Consider the following 16690-nt stretch of genomic DNA (forward strand, 5'->3'; position numbering starts at 1 on the left):
AGTCAAATGACATCAGAGGAAGCAAAGAAGTTCTTCTGGTCAGCCAGATCCAGGAACCCACAAGAAAGAGCTCTACCCATCTCATTGCTCCAAACTGTGTCACATGACCATGTTGGATGCTATAACAGGTTTACGGCTGATCTCCAGAGCTGATCACTGGCAGGGGATTGTGAACAGTAACAATGTTGGCTGGTGTTAAACTAGGTGTTCTTAGACTTGGCCAAGGAAACTTTACGTTTTTAACACATAGAGCTAGGGCTGGCAAGATGGCCCTGTGGGTGAGGGTGCTTACCACTCAATCCTAAATTTGAGGGATCTCTGGGAACTGTATGGTGGAAGGGCAGACCCAAGTCCCACAAATTGTCCTCTGACATCCAAAATGTGTGTGCCACAGATCACACACACACACACACACACACAATAAACAAATGTATTTTTTAAAGAATTTTTGAAGGTAGAACTGATGTCCCCAGCAAGATTGTCTAAGATGAATAGTATTTTATTGATATTTACCATTTAAAAATTAAAACTGAAAAATATTAAATATTTAACTTTGAGTCTCTGAGCTTTGTGTTCAGCATAGCTGCTCAGAGGACCCCTTTCAACAACCAATCTTACCCACGTGAGGAAGACAGTATCCCAGAGCACGCACGCACGCACGCACGCACGCACACACAGCCCATACCTACTGCACAGCTGGGGATAGGGCCAACCCCTTTGCAGGTCTCCAGAACACAGCTCCTCACCTTCTGAGCCACAAACTCAGATCTATCATCAAAAAAGGCCTTTTCAGCAGGCAATGGCACTCGGCATGTGACAGGACACACTGGTGCACTGGCAATGTGGGGACATGCTTATGGTTTATAGGGACAAAGGACTTTTCGAACAGCATGTCCAGCTTAGCCCTACACACACACACACACACACACACACACACTCCACCTTCCTCTGTGTACCCAAGCACAGTGCAGGCTCAAGCGCATGCGCAGGTGCTCCTTAACGCTGCGTACGTAAGTTATTCAGCACCCCCCCCACCCAATCTTTCTTCCCCATCACCAGGCCTCCCCCACACCACCATGCCTGGCTTTCTCTCTCCAGCTCCGGCCTCAGCCCCACAATTTTCAACTTCCTGTCTCTAGCCCCAATCTGCGAGCCAGATGTGAATGCTGGATGCTTTGCCCCGACCCCTCTGGATCCCGGACTGTATCTACTCCTAAGAAAGGGCTCCGTCCTGCCTCAGGAGGAATCCTCAGCTTGTCCGATCCTTGCCAGTACCCCTGAACAGGCCACTTTATGACCTCCGACTATTTTTTGAGATAGCATCTCATGTGCCCACTGACCTCTATCTCTATGTGTAGCCAAGGATGGCCGTCCTCTCTCCCCATCCTGAGAGCTAGGATTACAGCTGTACATTACACACCCGTTTATGCAGTCCTAGGAATCAAACTCTGAACTTCATGCGTGCTGGGCAAGCGAGCACTACGGACAGAGCCACATCCCCAGCGTTCCTCTGCCTCTTTTGGCGACTGCTATCATCACATCTGTTGAACAGTGCCAGCTTTCCCTTCCTCTGGCCTGGTGGTCATTATAGAAGATGACTTGTCCGTCCTTCCCAAGGCGAGCACTGGGCAAGAAAATGTAGCAGATTAGCACAGTAAGGTATGAGCAGTGGAAGGACCTAGCTCATGCTGGTACTGGATTCTTGCTCAGTCCTTGTTCAGTTTACTGAGCCTTATGCTAAGGGTTCCCTTGAGTAATCGCACTTGGTTTTGTCTTAACCCGCTGTTAGGCAGGAGTGATTACCCCACTGCATGGGTGTCAGGGGTCGCTGTGGAGGCTCATCTCTGCCGGTGGAGCTGCCTTGCAGTTTACAGATTTGACCCTGCCAGCTCCTGGATGAGGCAGAGTTAGTTTGCACGATCATTTGTCAGAGTGTAATCTGAGGACTGCTGGGCCCTGAAGAAAGATACGAGCATGATGGTGCATGCCCATCATGCCAGCACTGGGAAGGTAGAGGCCTGAAGATTGCCTGAAGTTGGAGGCTAGCCTGGGCTAAGTAAGACCGTATCTGCACACAGACAGTGTAAACAATCATGTGAGACTTCTTATTCCTCCCCTCTTCTGGAAACTAGACCTGTGTCATTCATGACCTGCTCTCTATAGCTCCATATGCTATAGATTTGTGATTATTTCTGAAATGGATGAATATTGAATGTTTTTTAGTTTTAATTTTTTTAATGGTACGCTTAAACATCACCCACCTAAAAAAGCATACTGGGGCCAGTCAGTTCCATGTCTCATAAATGAGACCAGGATGTAATCCCTTACACATCAGGGTCCCTGGGCACGAGCATCTGTGACCACACACAGTAGGACATAACCCTCTCAGCCCTGATAATCTCTTTGTGACACCCCCCCCCTTTGAACCTCAAGCCTTAGACCTCATGGTAACAGCCTTCTGCTTGGATGTTGAGATAGAGATTACTAGTCTCCGAGGCCCGTGAACAATGGCCATGAGAGATGCTCTGGTGGAAAGAAGCCAGTTTAAGGCCCAGAGTCAAGATCTTTTTTCCAAATGTCCTGTCGACATATCCAACTTCCTGTCCGTTCGGCCAGTATCACCATCCCAAACAAGTTGGAAAGGAAGAACAGTGCGAGACGAATTTGATTTCCTTTCCTATCTTTTCCATTGCTGTCCTCTTCCTCCGGTACCCAGGACACACCCCTGCTCCCTCGGCACACATGGATAACCCCCCTTAGAAGCACCATCCTCAGGGACTGGGGAGATGACTTAGAGGGTAAACTGCTTGCCACCCACTCATGAGAACTGGAGTTCAGATTCCAGCACAGGCTGCTTGTGGTTCTGTTCATGCCTGTTACCCCAGCACTGAGCCGAATAGAGACGGAAAGATTACAGGTTGTCAACCTGGCCAAAAAACTGTGGACTCCAGGTTCAGTGAGAGACTTTGCTCCAAAGGTGAAGAATAACGAGGGAACACCTGGCATCATCCCCTGGACTTCCTGGGCATGCCTATAGGTGTGTGTGCCTGCACACAGACACGCACGTAGACTTCACATCACATGGAAGTAAATAAAGGAATGAATGAATGAATGAATGAATGAATAGCAAAATCTAAAGTAAGATAACCTCTGGCCTCTACATGTGCACAGGCAAGCACAGATATACACAGAAACCAAACTGCTGCCTGGTGACAGCAATTCTGCCCTGGGCATGCAGTGGCAAGGGCCCGCAGCCCTCTCCAGTCTGCCAACAAAAGCTAGTCTATAATCCCCTTCCTGCCTGACTTCCCAATCCCCAAAGAATGCCTTTCTTCTTGTGTTTCTCCCCAACCCTGGCCCCATAGCTGCTTTCAAGTGGGAGGACCTTGGGCTAAGGTCGCAAAGACTCTCCGAGATGCCGATGCCCACCTGTATTGTCAGGGTTCTCTTGAGTAGCAGAACTCAGAGACCGAATCTCTTTCTGTGTATATAGAGAAGGGATTTATTAGAATCACTTCCAGGCTATGGTCCGGCTAATCCATCAACGATAGGCTATGAACAGAAAGTCTAAATATCCAGTAGTTACTCGGTCCATGAGGCTGGATGTCTCCGCTGGTCTTCAGTAAACACTGGCGTGCTGAAGAAGTAGGCTCTTATGTGAAGGGAGGAATCTGCTAGCAAGGCGAAAGCAAGCAGGCAGAGAGAAAAAGCTTCCCTTCTCCATGTCCTTATATAGGCTTCCAGCAGAAGGCGAGGCCAGGTTAAAGGTGTGTCTTCCTGCCCCAAGATCTGGTTCAAAGGCATGTGTCTTCATTCCGATCGCAAACGTCCTATCTAGAAGTGCATCCACACATGTCAAACCAAGCCAAAAAAAAAAAAAAAAAAAAAAAAAACTCTCACAGGTGTGCCCTCCATTTCTAGATTGTAGTTCATTCCAGATGTGACAACCAACTTAACAACCAAGAATAGCCAGCACATCACCCCTAATTCAGAATAACTACTTTGGGGGAGCCACTATGACCCTCCAGAGCCCTGTCATAAGCTTACCTGGGACATGTAATGTGCCTATGGGGATAGGGGTGAGAGCTTACCCCATCTGCTCTTCCCCTATGTCTAAGCCAGAGCCAGTCTCTGCCTCCATTTGGGCATCTGTAAAATGGGTACAGGAGAAAACACCATCCATGATGCACTTGGGCAGACTACAGGCTTATGAAGACCTTTGCTATGACCTGGCATTGGACGCCCTAGCAAGTGGCTATAGTACTGTTTGTCGCTAGTGCTGTGCAGAGGTCCCTCCACTCTCCTTAGTGGAGCTGGGAAGCCACCAGGAAGAGGGAAATGGGCATAGCTGATCCATGGGGGAGAGCACTTTACCCAGAGCACTTGATTCCACATTTGGATTTGATCCCCCTTTGGCTACACTGCACTGTCCCCATGTCCCGGGTATAGCAGAAACAAGTCGGAGATGGCCTTGCCCTGAAGAAGACAGTCAGGGAACAGTCAGCCAACCATCTCAGGGATGCCTGAGGCCTCTTCATTCACCCAAAATGCAATGGGAAAGCACAGGAGGGTTCTAAGTAAGGTGAGGGACCTGAGGGTGTGGTTGGTTATGGCTGTGTAGAGAAATCACGGAGAGGCAGAGACTGGGAGCCAGGGAGGCCAGCAGAAGACTGGTGCAATAGTTCAGATGAAAGATGACAGTGACTAAGGCCAGTGGTTAGCAGCATTGGGGTGATACGAAGCCATTGGATTGAGGGTGTCAGTCCATCGGGACCCGCTAGTGAGTGGGCGTGTCCACACTGTTTCCTGAGAATAGCCATCCCTGGAGAACTCCCTGGCTGCCCAGCCTCTGAGGTCAAGATAGAAGGGCAGTTAAATTAATAGTCACCCAGCTGCCTCTCCCAAGAGTTCAGGGGGGGCCACCTCAGCCTGTCTCTCAGAAGTCAAAACCCTCACACTAGGGTGGATGGAAAAAGTCAGAAACACATGCCCGGTTATCAGAACGTGTGCCCAGGGGCTGTAGATGTCACTCTGCGAAGTGTCACGAGGGTCTCTAGCAGTGGAAGATGCTTCTGTGATAAAGATGACCCAAGAAACTTCCACACAAGCAGTGGCCCACCAGGTGCATTAGGGACTCAGGAACCCAGTGGAGCAAGAAGCACCCGGCAGGGCTGCGCAGACAACGTGCACTCACCACACTGGGAAACACGGCTTCCGAGAGGCCCTGGGAGTCAGGGAGAACATGGGACATGCTTTGATGGACATAAGTCTTTATAGACCAGAAAATCTCCAGTCCTGAGAACCACATTTTTTTTTATCTTCCATGTTATTTCCAAGGGAACTAATATGCAGCTAGAGGTGGAAAAATGCAGGTCCTTTTTTTACCAGCTCTCCAGCCATTTTGGAAAATGGTGTCATTAAGCCCATGTGCATTGAGCTGAATCACTGCACAAAGCTCTGTGACCAGAATAGGGGAAGCCACCAGGGTTTCCCACGGCGGGGGGAGGGGAGGAGGCGGGTAGGCAGGCACACTTGCTATACAGAGCAAGGCCTGGGTTTTCATTTTGTTATTTTATTATTTTATTTTTATTCAGTTTTATTTTATCCTGTGGCTGTAAAGCACTGAACCAGGCTGGGGACGCAGCTCAGTTGGCGGATGAATTATCTAGCATGCACGAGACTTTATTCCCAGCATTGCGTAAATACTGTACACTGGTACACACCTGTGTTCTCAACTTGGGAAGTAGAGACGGGAAGATCTGAGTTCACAACACCCTAAGCTGTGTGACATATGGTAGCAAGTACTTAGCCCCATGTGCCTCGATTGTCCTCATACATAAAATGGGCTTTAGACATAGGATAGGAAGTAGGTTGTGGGACAGAGAAGATGAGAGCTCATAAAAACCTGGCCTGTGGCAGGTGCTTCACAAATCCTGCTGCATTGTGGGGTTCTAAGAGGATAACTACACCAAACAAGTAATACCCACAGGGAACACATAGACAAGAAGAGTGTATGCTGCATGGTGAAGGATGGTGACCCTCAGAACTGAGACATCCCGTGTCTGCCAACCTACAGAGTGTGACCTGTGGCTGTTAGCCAATACTGTTAGTTCTTGTATAGCCAGTTCATTTTTCTTTCCATTTCATAAGTATGTAAACAGGGTTGTGTCTGCTAGTCAGCTCTGCACAGCTATGACATAATACCTGAAGCAGGTGGCTTAGAAAAGTTTTATTCTGGCACTCGGGAGTTGTGGAGGGTTCTAACCCCAAACGGGCCAGACTTTGGTCATCTGCTTAGTTTTGTTTTCTTGTTTGAGATAGTCTCTTACGTTACTTAGATCAACCTCAAACTTTCTACGTAAGCAAGGATGACCTTGAACTCCTGACCCTCTGACATACCCACACACACAAGTGCTGGGATTACAATTGGGCATCACAGTGTATCACTATTATTATTTTTAAGGACATCAGCAGGTTCTAGACAGGCAGGAAGCTTAGCAGAAACTGGATCCTGCCAGATCCTGTCTGCCTGACTCATCTGTTTATCCTTAGAAAGGTTCCAGATCTTTTCCCTACACATCTTTAAGTGTCTTCCTTTATTAGTTTTTAATTGTGTGTGTGTGTGTGCATGTGTGTGTGTGCATGTGTGTGCATGTTCATGCGTGTGATGTATGTGTGTGTGTGTGTGTGTGTGTGTGTGTGTGTGTGTGTGTGTGTGGTGTATGTATGTAAGAATCAGGACTCCTTGCAGGAGCCAGTTCTCTCCTCCCACCATGTGGGTCCTGGGGATTGAACTCAGGTCCTCAGACTTGGCGGTAAGCATCTTTACCCACTGAGCCATCTCACCACCCCTAGTTCCTTGAATGTGAACTTTCTTCCGGTTCTCTGATGGTTACATCACATGTAGTTTAGTGTCTTGACCCATGGTAAGCCGTACTTACTTGTGATATGGGTTGAACACTGGGCATGTTTAATCTGAAACTTTCAAGTTCAAGATGGTCCAAAATCTAAATTTCTTTTTGTAGTTGGATGGGGGTGCAGGGCCTCTCACGTGCCAGATCCAGATGAGTGCTTTTTTACTGATGTGCTCCCCGCTTTTGTATGTTTGTTTGGGTAAGGGGGGTATGTTTGTTTATTTCTTTGGGAAGGGAGGTCTTGTTGTTTCTTTGCGGACACGGGCTCTCACTGTGTAGCCCTGGCTGTCCTGGAACTCACAAATGTAGACCAGGCTGGTCTTGAACTCACAGAGCTCTGCCTGCCATGTCTGGCTTATTTTGGCTTTCGAGATAAGGATGTTGTACAGGCTGACCTTAGACTTACTATGTGTGACTTGTATTACAGATGCAATCACAGGCTAACGCATGAAACTTGCTGAGCATGACGTCACAATGGAAAGTTCCAGGCTTGTGAAATTACCTTCAGGTTACGAGTCAAAGATATATAGTTTTAACCTGGTTTCCATCTCCCAAGCATCTTATTATATTTAGGCAAATATCACAAAATCTGATAGGGGTGGAGCAGAGATCCAAATTCCAAAATGCTTTGGGTGCTAGTTGTTTTGGATGAGGGAGGCTTAGCAGGAGGTAGTCAGCACTGCCCTAGGGAATCAGAATAGAAATGGAGGTCCTAGGAATTTAAGTAACGTCTCTCTGGACTACCCTGTCACTCCTCTCGCTTATCCTGGGGACCCCTTATGCTGCTCCCACAATTCCTTTCTGCACCAGCTTGTCCCCCCACTTCCCACACCCCCACATCCCTCCCACCTGCCAGATGACCTCTCTTCTGGTCATGGGTCAGAGAGGTTCTCTACCCCAACTATTCGGCTCTCTACTTCATCTGGTTTCAATGGCCCCTTTCAAAGCCACGGCCCTGGAGACTCTGCAATACTCTGCAGCAGAGCAAAGCCCCTTTCATGCCAAAGTGTACCCCCATCCTCAGCTGGCCACCTCCCGAGTGTCCAGAGGGCCTGGGCTATGATTGGCTCATCGTCACTGTCTCTTACCTTAAGAACCCAAGCTCTGTGTGATCAGTAAACACACGATGCATGTTTCCTGGTGCCACTCCAGGCCATCAGCCCTGGCTTCACGGCCCACTAAAGGAGGACTATGGCCAGTCCTGGGGCTCTCCTGATTGGTCTCTCTGCTCCTTCCAGGGTTCATGACTGACCTTCAATGGCAAATAGCAATGGTGACATTAGCTCAGCCAAGAGTCAATGCAGTGGATACTTTAGAACCTCAGCAGTTAGGAAAGGGGACTGGATCTGCAGGGTGGGTCCGGGCTCTCCTTGGCTTGGTTCTCTTTGGCCTCTCCCCAACCCTCTCGAAATCCTGTTGCCTTTTCTCGGTGGCTGTCAGTCCAACCTAGGAACTCTTGGCAACGGCACTGCTGACTTTGAGGGCCTGAGAGTTCTTTGTCATAGGTTGTTTAAGAACACCCCTGACTCGCCCACAAGATGCCAATAGCACCCTTCCTCCAGCTGTGACACCCAAAATGTCTCCCTAGCCAAGCATTCCTTGGAGGACAGGGCTGCTCCGTGGTTGAGAGCTAGTTATACATGGAATTCTCCAGGATGGCCAAGAAAAAAAAAAAGAGGTTGTGTGGTTTTACCATATCAAGATGACAAAGGGGAGTCAGCTGTCCCCAAATGTGAACATAAGGTCTCACTCCCAAAGACAGATGCCTAAGTGTTTAAACACCAGGACCTTGCATACCCGCCTCCTCCCAGTCCTCCCAGTCCTCCCAGTCCTCCCAGTCCTCCCAGTCCTCCCAGTCCTCCCCAGAGTCAAACTGTGATCCAGTTTTCTATCAGATCTTGTCTTCTTTTTCAAGACAAATCAGAAACCCCATCTTTTCTGCAGTATCTCTCAAAACTTACATTTTGCAGGGAAAACGAAATATGTCTGTGAGTCAAGTGTGAGCTGCCAGCTTCCAGTTATGAAGTCTGCCCTCTGGCTCAGCTTCCACCATGGATGGCTGGGCAGCTCACATCCTCTGCAGCCTGCTGCACAGCCCCGGGATCTTAGGTACCACAAGCAAGTAAGCAAGCTTCTCCAGTGTCACTCCGTGCAGGCTCTGCCCACATGGGCCGCGCCCCAGGTTCCTTTTGAAGTCCAGGATAATGAAGCCAGAGGGGTCTAAATTCCTAACAGAGAAGGATTATGTGTGGTACCAGAGGGAAGGAAGCCTAGAAGCCTGTGTTCCTGCCTGGCTCTGGCATCGGCTTGCTGTGTGACTTGGACATGCTCTTCCTTCTTGGGGCTTCAGGTCCTTTCAATGATTACTAAGAGAGAGAAGCCGTTGGTCAGAGGCAGGCTTTGTGTGTTCCTGGAACTTATCTGGGAATCATTTCTTGGCCGAGGGTGCCAGTGCCCAGCAGGTATCTTTGTCCCTAGCTGAACCCCAGCATGGACAGGCTGCCTCCCCATCCCTGCTCTGACATCCTATGCTTCAGAGTAGAGAAGGGTTTCTCTCCCTGGTGTCTCTGCCTCTACAATAAAGGGTTCAGGATAGAAACACAGGGTGGTGGAGGCAGTGGCGAGATCATGCTTTAGGCTTCTGCTGGTGCTGATGGTGAGATTCCTGCCAGGAGGAGCCACGGGTGACTCAGGTGGCCAAGTCTACCCCTGCACCATTTCCCAAGGAGCTCTCCTGCACTGACCTGTTGATGAGGATAGTATCAGAGGGTGTGGAAATAGCATCATCCAGCAACCTCGTTGTTTGTTTAACTTTTGTTACATGTATTTATTGCATGTTTGTGTGTGTGTGTGCGCATGCATGTGTGTTCATGCTGTGTCATACACATAGATGTCAGAGGACAACCAGGAAGCATTGGTTCTCCCTTCCACCATGAGGATTCTGGGATTAAACTCAGGTTGTCAAGCTTAGCACGTAAAAGGTCCTTTACCTGCCTAGCCAGCTCACCACCATGGTTTGATGTTTTGGAGACAGGGTCTCATGGATCATGAAATTGCCAAGTCGCCAAGGATGACCTTGAGTTTCTGATACTCCTGCCTCCACCTCCCCAGTGCTGAGATTGTGGACATATAACTATTCCTAGTTATAAGGTGCTGGAGAATAAAACCCAGGGTGTCCTGAGTGCTAGGCAGGCACCCTACCAGCTGAGCCACATCTGGCCCTGTAACTGTACGGTTGGAGACACGGAAGCCCAGGGAGAGCAGGGGGTCTGCTCAAGTTCTCCTGGCAACAGAATAAAGCTCCCGCTCCAAAGTCCTTATCTAGTGTTCTACTCTGCTGTACCAAGGTCTTCGGGGATGAAGATGGACAGATAGACAGAGGCCAGGTAGTTATGTCCAAGAGAAGAACTGACTTTGTCTCATGAGCAAGGGTGACAAGGGGTAAGACAAGAACAAAGAGGGAACCCAGCCAAGAGGAAGTGGCAGGCCACATTGTGACCACACAAACTGGAATGAAGCTTAATGTAATGTCACAAGATCTCCTGAGATTTCTCCCTGGAGAATAAAAAGCTAAAATACGAATACTGACTACACGGTTATTTTTTTAGATGAGGTCCTACTGTGCAGACCTGGTTGGCCTGGAACTTTATACAGACCTAGGACAGGCTGGCTTCAAACTCCCACCTGCCTCTGCCTCCTGAGTGCTGGGATTAAAAGCATGGACCATCTCACCCCAAGGTATAAACTACCTTAATTTTTAAATGTTGTCTAGGGCAGCCGGGTGGCTCAGTCAAGGGCTGCTTGCTGCCAAGCTTGACAGTCTGAGCTTGAATCTCAGCTCCAAATGGTGGAGGGGGAGAGTTGACTCCTGAGGCTGCCTATGACCTACACACACACACACACACACACACACACACACACACACACATTGGCCTGAGACGTGTCTCAGTGGTTAAGAGAACTTGCTATTCTTCCAGAAGACACAAGAGTTTGGATCCCAGGACCCACATCAGGCAGGTCACAACTACCTGTAACTTCAGCTTCAGGGATATGGCGCCCTCTTCTGGCCTCCATGGGCACCTGCACCTACATGTACACAACACTAACATATGCATACAAAAACACACACGCACACTCACCCACACACAAACATACTCACACTCACAAATTAAACTAATCCAGGCTCTGGGAAGTAGAGACAAAACGAGGTGGAATTCCAGATTATCTTCTGCTGCAGAGGAAGGAGTCTGGGGCTTGTTCCCAAAAAAGAAAGTAAAAAATTTTTAAAGTGTGTGTGTGTATGCATATATGCACATATATATAGTGTGTGTGTGTATATTTATGTATATGTATACACATGTATATGTATATGATGAATATGTATGTACATGTATATGTATATGATGTATATGATGCACATGTATACATACATACACAGATAAATATATATGTATACATATATCATATAAAATATACATTCATGCACACACACATATATAAATACATACACAAACACACACACAGGATGTATTTACGAGTATGGCTTACAGGCTGTGGTCCAATTAATCTAACAGTCTATCTACCAAGAGAAAGTCCAGGAATCCAGTAGTTGTTCAGTGCACAGGGCTGGATGTCTCAGCTGGTCTTCAGTACACATCAGAATCCTGAAGACGTGGCTCCAATGTCAGTCAGTGAAGGAATGAACTTGCCCCGGAGAGGCAAACAGGCAAAAAGCAAGTGCTTCCTTCTCTGTCTTTCACACAGGCTGCCACCAGAAGGCATGGCCCAGATTTAAAGTGGATCTTCCCACCTCAAAGTCTCCATCAAGAAAAATCCCTCGCAGCTGTACCTGGAAGCTCAGGTTTGAGCTAATCCCAGATGCAGTCACGTTAACAACCCAGTGCTAGGGTTTTTGTGGCTGAATACCTTGGCAGATCAGCGCCAAGGAATGGGAAATAAAGATGCATTGGGGGTGGGGGGCAGGAATGGAGGGCAGCTTAAAGAAGAAGAGTTTCTTTGTGTTTATGCTTCCTGAGGGGTACCAGCATGCTGTGCCTGGGAGGCAGGCATGGCAGCAAGCACCATGGTGGTTGGAGTCAGAGGTCAAGATCTCGTCCTAACTATGGCCATATAGCAGCCAGCGAGAAGAAACGGAAGTAGACTGAGCTTTAAGCTTTCAAACCCCACCCCAACCCATGGTAGGCTTCCTCCAGAAAGGCTGCCCCAGATGAACCTCCCCCAAACAGTGCCACCAACTGGGGACCAAGTGTTCAGATGCCCCATACTGTGGGGGACACTTCTCATTCAAAGAAATCACCACAGCCAATAACCTACTCTCATGGAGAAGCTGAGGGGTTATAGGAAACATAGGATAGGTGATGGTGTAGGGACCCATGTGGACCACCTAGAGAAAAACTCTTGTGTCTTATCAGGACATCAACTGATAGTCTTAGGTAAGATGGGGGAAGAGGTGGTGCCACAGAAGAGACCTATCAGGGGGTTATCCAGGGCTCTGAGAAGCCCCGACAGAGAAGATAGAACACAGAACAATGAGTGTTGGGCAGTGCACATCGGCATCCTGGCACTTGGGAGGTAGAAGCAGGAGGATTTAGAGTTCAAGGTTATCCTCAGCTACACAGAGAGGTTACCCTAGGCTGGCCTACATGAGACTCTGCCTCAGAAAACAATATAATAATAATAAAAACAATGAGAATAAGTGCTTGTATTTGGCTCTGGGAACAGAAAGTTGCATTAAGACTGGCCCCTGCCTTCCATTGATGGGGGGGGCGGGGTTTGGTGGTGGCTAGGATCTGACCAAACCCTACAAGTGCAAATTCCCTGAATCAGCCCCACTGGGCCCCTGGGTGTGGCAGAAACCATCTCTACCCGAAGGTCACATCTCTAAACCAAAAGAATGCGGCTTTGCTCAACACTGCACCAAACCAAACACATGCTTGCTTGTTTGTCTGGGAAACTTCATGGGGGAGATGTCAGCGCTTCCTGCGTATCTGCTCAACAAATCTGCCTCCTGAAACCCATTCTGAAGACAGTTGGAGGACGATTCAGGGGAAAAGAATTTAGAACACATTCTAATTAGTCCCACTGGGACCAGGGGCCAGGTCAGTCTCCAGCCCTGAGGACCTAAGCCCCTTTCCCCTGTCCAGAGAACAGAATGACGGGCCAGCTCTCAGGAAGGCCCTGTGTGGAGTCCACGGATGTAATGCCTGGTTCCTTCCTGCCCTTTCCGGGGCCTCTGCAGTTGCCAAAGCCCGAGATTTCAAAGTGTCATCTTCACGTACAGAGGCGATGGGGGCGGGATGGGCTCTGCCTTCAGGATTGGAGAAGCAGGAGCAGCCATGGCTGGTGTGCCCAAGCATCCGTGGGTGGGTGGCAGGCATGCACAGCCCCTAATTACAGAGAAAGAGGCTCAGGCGTGTGGAGACAGGCCTCCCCAGAGCCCAGGCAGGTGGCTTCTCAATGAGGAAAGGCCCCCAGCTTGGACTCTGAATACAGGAAACTGTCATTGTGGAGGAAGGGATGTTATATAACCATAAGCCCACAGCCTCTGGGAATGTGACCTTGTCTGGCTCTTCAGCCTTGGTCTGCCCACTTGGGAGGGACACAGCACAGGAAGGTCTTCCTCCAGGGGAAAAAAAAAGTGGTCCTTGGCTCTATTAGAGTCAGTGCCGTCTAGATGGGGGCTTCTAAACCCCCACTCCCTCTGTCCCTCATTCAGGAAGCCCAGGTGTAGCTAAGGTGCGGTTTCTCATCTTTGAAGTCGCTGTGTGGTCTCAGGTGTGTGCCCCAGGTCCCACGGCCACACTGTGAGAACTACTGACTCAGGGATTCTAGAAGCAACCTCCCGTGAGTCCTGGCTTTGCTGTGTGCCCAGCAGCCAAGTGTCTAAACCTCTCTGAGCCTCCAATCTCCTCTTACCCACACTGCTTTGTCTCTGAACAGCTAAACCACTCCTCAGGGTTGGGGGGGGGGGGTGTGCCTAATTACTGTTTGCAGGGAGCTGGGAGATTTTTTTTTCCCACAGAAGAAACAGGCCGCTCTCCCTCTGTTGCAACATGCTCAGAGCCACTGGGGAGCTGACTGGAGGAAAGAGGGGCAATTCCGCTTTAAAGTAGAGGCAGGCTAACATACCCAGGACGCTCACTCACCTGGAAAGACTGCAGCACCTTGACTGACCTGGTTCTCTTAGAAACCGTTTTGTTTCCTATGCTAGTGAGTGGCAAAGGCCCAGCATTTAGGTACCCATGTCCCAGCAGCTATGACCAAACTTTTCTCCATACCTGTAGCTATTTTTTTCTTTCTTTTTTTCCTTCTTTTTATTTATTTTTTTTTTTATCTTTGAGTTACCGTAGCTTCAAACCCTCTAAATAGCTGAGGATGACCTTGAGCTTCTGATTGCTAGGCCTCCGTCCCCCAAGTGCCAGCATCGAAGGCATACACGTCACCGTATCCACTTTCATGGGGTACTAGGACTGGAGCCCAGGGCTTGGTACATACTGGGCAAGCACTTACCAACTTGTTCAACATTCCCAGTCCTCACGCCCATGGTCATTTCTCACCTCAGTCTTGGATCAGGAGCAACCTACACACCGGGGTCTGGTTAAGAACAGGCATGAAACTCTAAACAATGTAGGCTGAAGTGATGAACGGTGACTGTTACTGTCCAGGCTCTGAAGCTGGCTGTGGCTGGCTCTCTACAGTGACATGGACTGTCTCACCCATAATCCTCTTTTCTCTGCATACAACATCCATGTCAAATACATAGGTATTCTAACCTCCGCCTGCGTGTTAAGAAACAGGTCCAGGAGGATGAGCAGACACCCAAGCCAAGGGCAAGAGTAGATGGAATACTGAAATTTCGCTGCCTACTGTCCACCCCGAAACCCTCTGCGTTGCCCAGAACGACCTTGAACTTATGATGCTCCTGCCTCTGCTTCCTAAGCACAGGGACTCCTCCTCTCCCTACGACACCACATAGTTAGTGTGTTTTGGTTTTCATGTTCCTGCAAGTCATGGTGACTCGGTGATGCTGGTAAAGAGACAGGGCAGGGAAGAAGAGCCAGGCCAACCAAGTAGAACCCAGGAGTGCTGAGAACTCAGCAGGAACCGCCAGTGTTGCCCGGACCTGTCATGGGTCCTTGTGCCATCACCTGCCTTGCTATGATTTGCTTGGCCCCTATGCTAGGTGCTTGGTCCCCAGCCTGGTGCTTCTGGAAGAAGATGGACCCTTGAGGAGGAAGGCTGTGCTGGAGACCTTCCAGTCATGGAGGCCTTCCCTTGAAGAACGTTGCATGACCCCTTCACTTCCTCTTCCTCTCTTTCATCTCCCAACTTTTAGAAGAGTGTTGTTTTCTACCACCACGTGGTCTCCACTGAGGTTGATACACTACTTCTCCCCCCACACACACACCTCCATGCACCTCCTACTCCAACCCCCCACCATCCCACCACACTACACACATACCCCAGAGGCCTAAAAATAGCAGATTAAATGCAGGAGTGAAATGCAGCTCTCAAGTGAGGGGTGCTCTCTGTGGAACTGCCTTCCATATCAGAGCAAGGCATATGCAGACCTTCATACCAGCTGCAAAAGTCCCTAGGGGACCCAGGGACCCAGGAAACCTCTCCGGGGCACTGGCTGGGTTTGACTCTTTGCTGCCTCTAGTGGCCACTATTAAAACAGCATACTCACCTCCAACCTCAGGAAGGTCCTTGAGATTATGGGCTGGCTCCTGAGAAGCTGTAAGCCTTTTGACTTTCTAAACTGAGTATCCTGGGGAGGGGATGGGGGCAGAGCCTCAGAATGATGCACCTCCATAACCTAGGACAGGGTCTTGCCCTGGGGTGACACTTCCTGTTGGGTCAGTGAGTGACTGAAGACGAACTTAGCTAAAACACTGGTTTAGAAGCTATGTGATTCTGAACACATCCTTTCACGCCTCTGTGCCTTTTGCTGTCACTGGAATAAAAATGGTGAATGAATGGAAGACTGAATGGTGCACAGAACAGGCTGCCTGAGTTTGAATCCTGCTTTCATTTTTTTTTTCTAGATGTCTGTCCAAGAGGAGCTTGCTTAAGTAACTTCCCTGCAGTTGTTACTCCTCGTTGATAAAATGAGGGCTGCAATATTACATATATATATATATATATATATATATATATATATAGGCTGGAGACTAAAGCGAACACACACATATATATAAATGTTTTACCTAATATTATTGATCACCTTCAACAATAATGATCTTGTTTATCCACTGATGAAATGATAATATTTACATATTATGTACCCAGTAGAACCTGGCACAGAAGTGGAAATTCCCTATCCATAGTAACTTGTATCTTTATGTGTATGCACATTCTATATTTGTGTATGTGCCTATGTGTGTGTGCACGTGTGTGCAAGTGCATGGTGCATGCCCACTTGATAGTTCTTGGTCACAGTTTTTGAGACATGCTCTCTCACAGAACCGGAGCTCACTGATTCTGCGAATGTGGCTGGCCAGCAATCCCCGGGGATCTTCCTCTCTGCCTCTCAGTACTGTGGCTACGCTGCCACACCTGGCTTTTTATGAGGGTGTAAGACATCCGTACACGGATCTTTATGCAGCAAGCATTACCTATTAACCCTTCTTCTCTGCCACAGTAACTATTATCTATTCTTGGACACTAGCTGGGGTGTGGTCCTTTGCGTGCCTTGCTAGTGAACCTGACCAGCCCTTCCCAGAGCCCAAAGCCCAAAGCCCAAAGCCCCAGGA

At 48.8% G+C, this 16690-nt stretch overlaps 1 protein-coding gene and 1 long non-coding RNA gene across 4 annotated transcripts in view; one reads left to right on the top strand and one right to left on the bottom strand.

The window, feature by feature from the left end:
• The window catches only part of Kazn (kazrin, periplakin interacting protein), a 977884-nt gene that overhangs the window by 820743 nt on the left and 140451 nt on the right, over positions 1–16690 (top strand). The gene's annotated exons all lie outside the window — the stretch shown is intronic.
• Positions 3479–9150, bottom strand: LOC143442293 (uncharacterized). The gene is made up of 3 exons (XR_013110336.1): positions 8876–9150; positions 8003–8166; positions 3479–3834 (listed from the first exon to the last, which is right to left on the bottom strand). It is a non-coding gene; the product is annotated as an uncharacterized LOC143442293 (long non-coding RNA).

This window comes from Arvicanthis niloticus, chromosome 5, assembly GCF_011762505.2.
Source record: "Arvicanthis niloticus isolate mArvNil1 chromosome 5, mArvNil1.pat.X, whole genome shotgun sequence".
NCBI lineage: Eukaryota > Metazoa > Chordata > Mammalia > Rodentia > Muridae > Arvicanthis > Arvicanthis niloticus.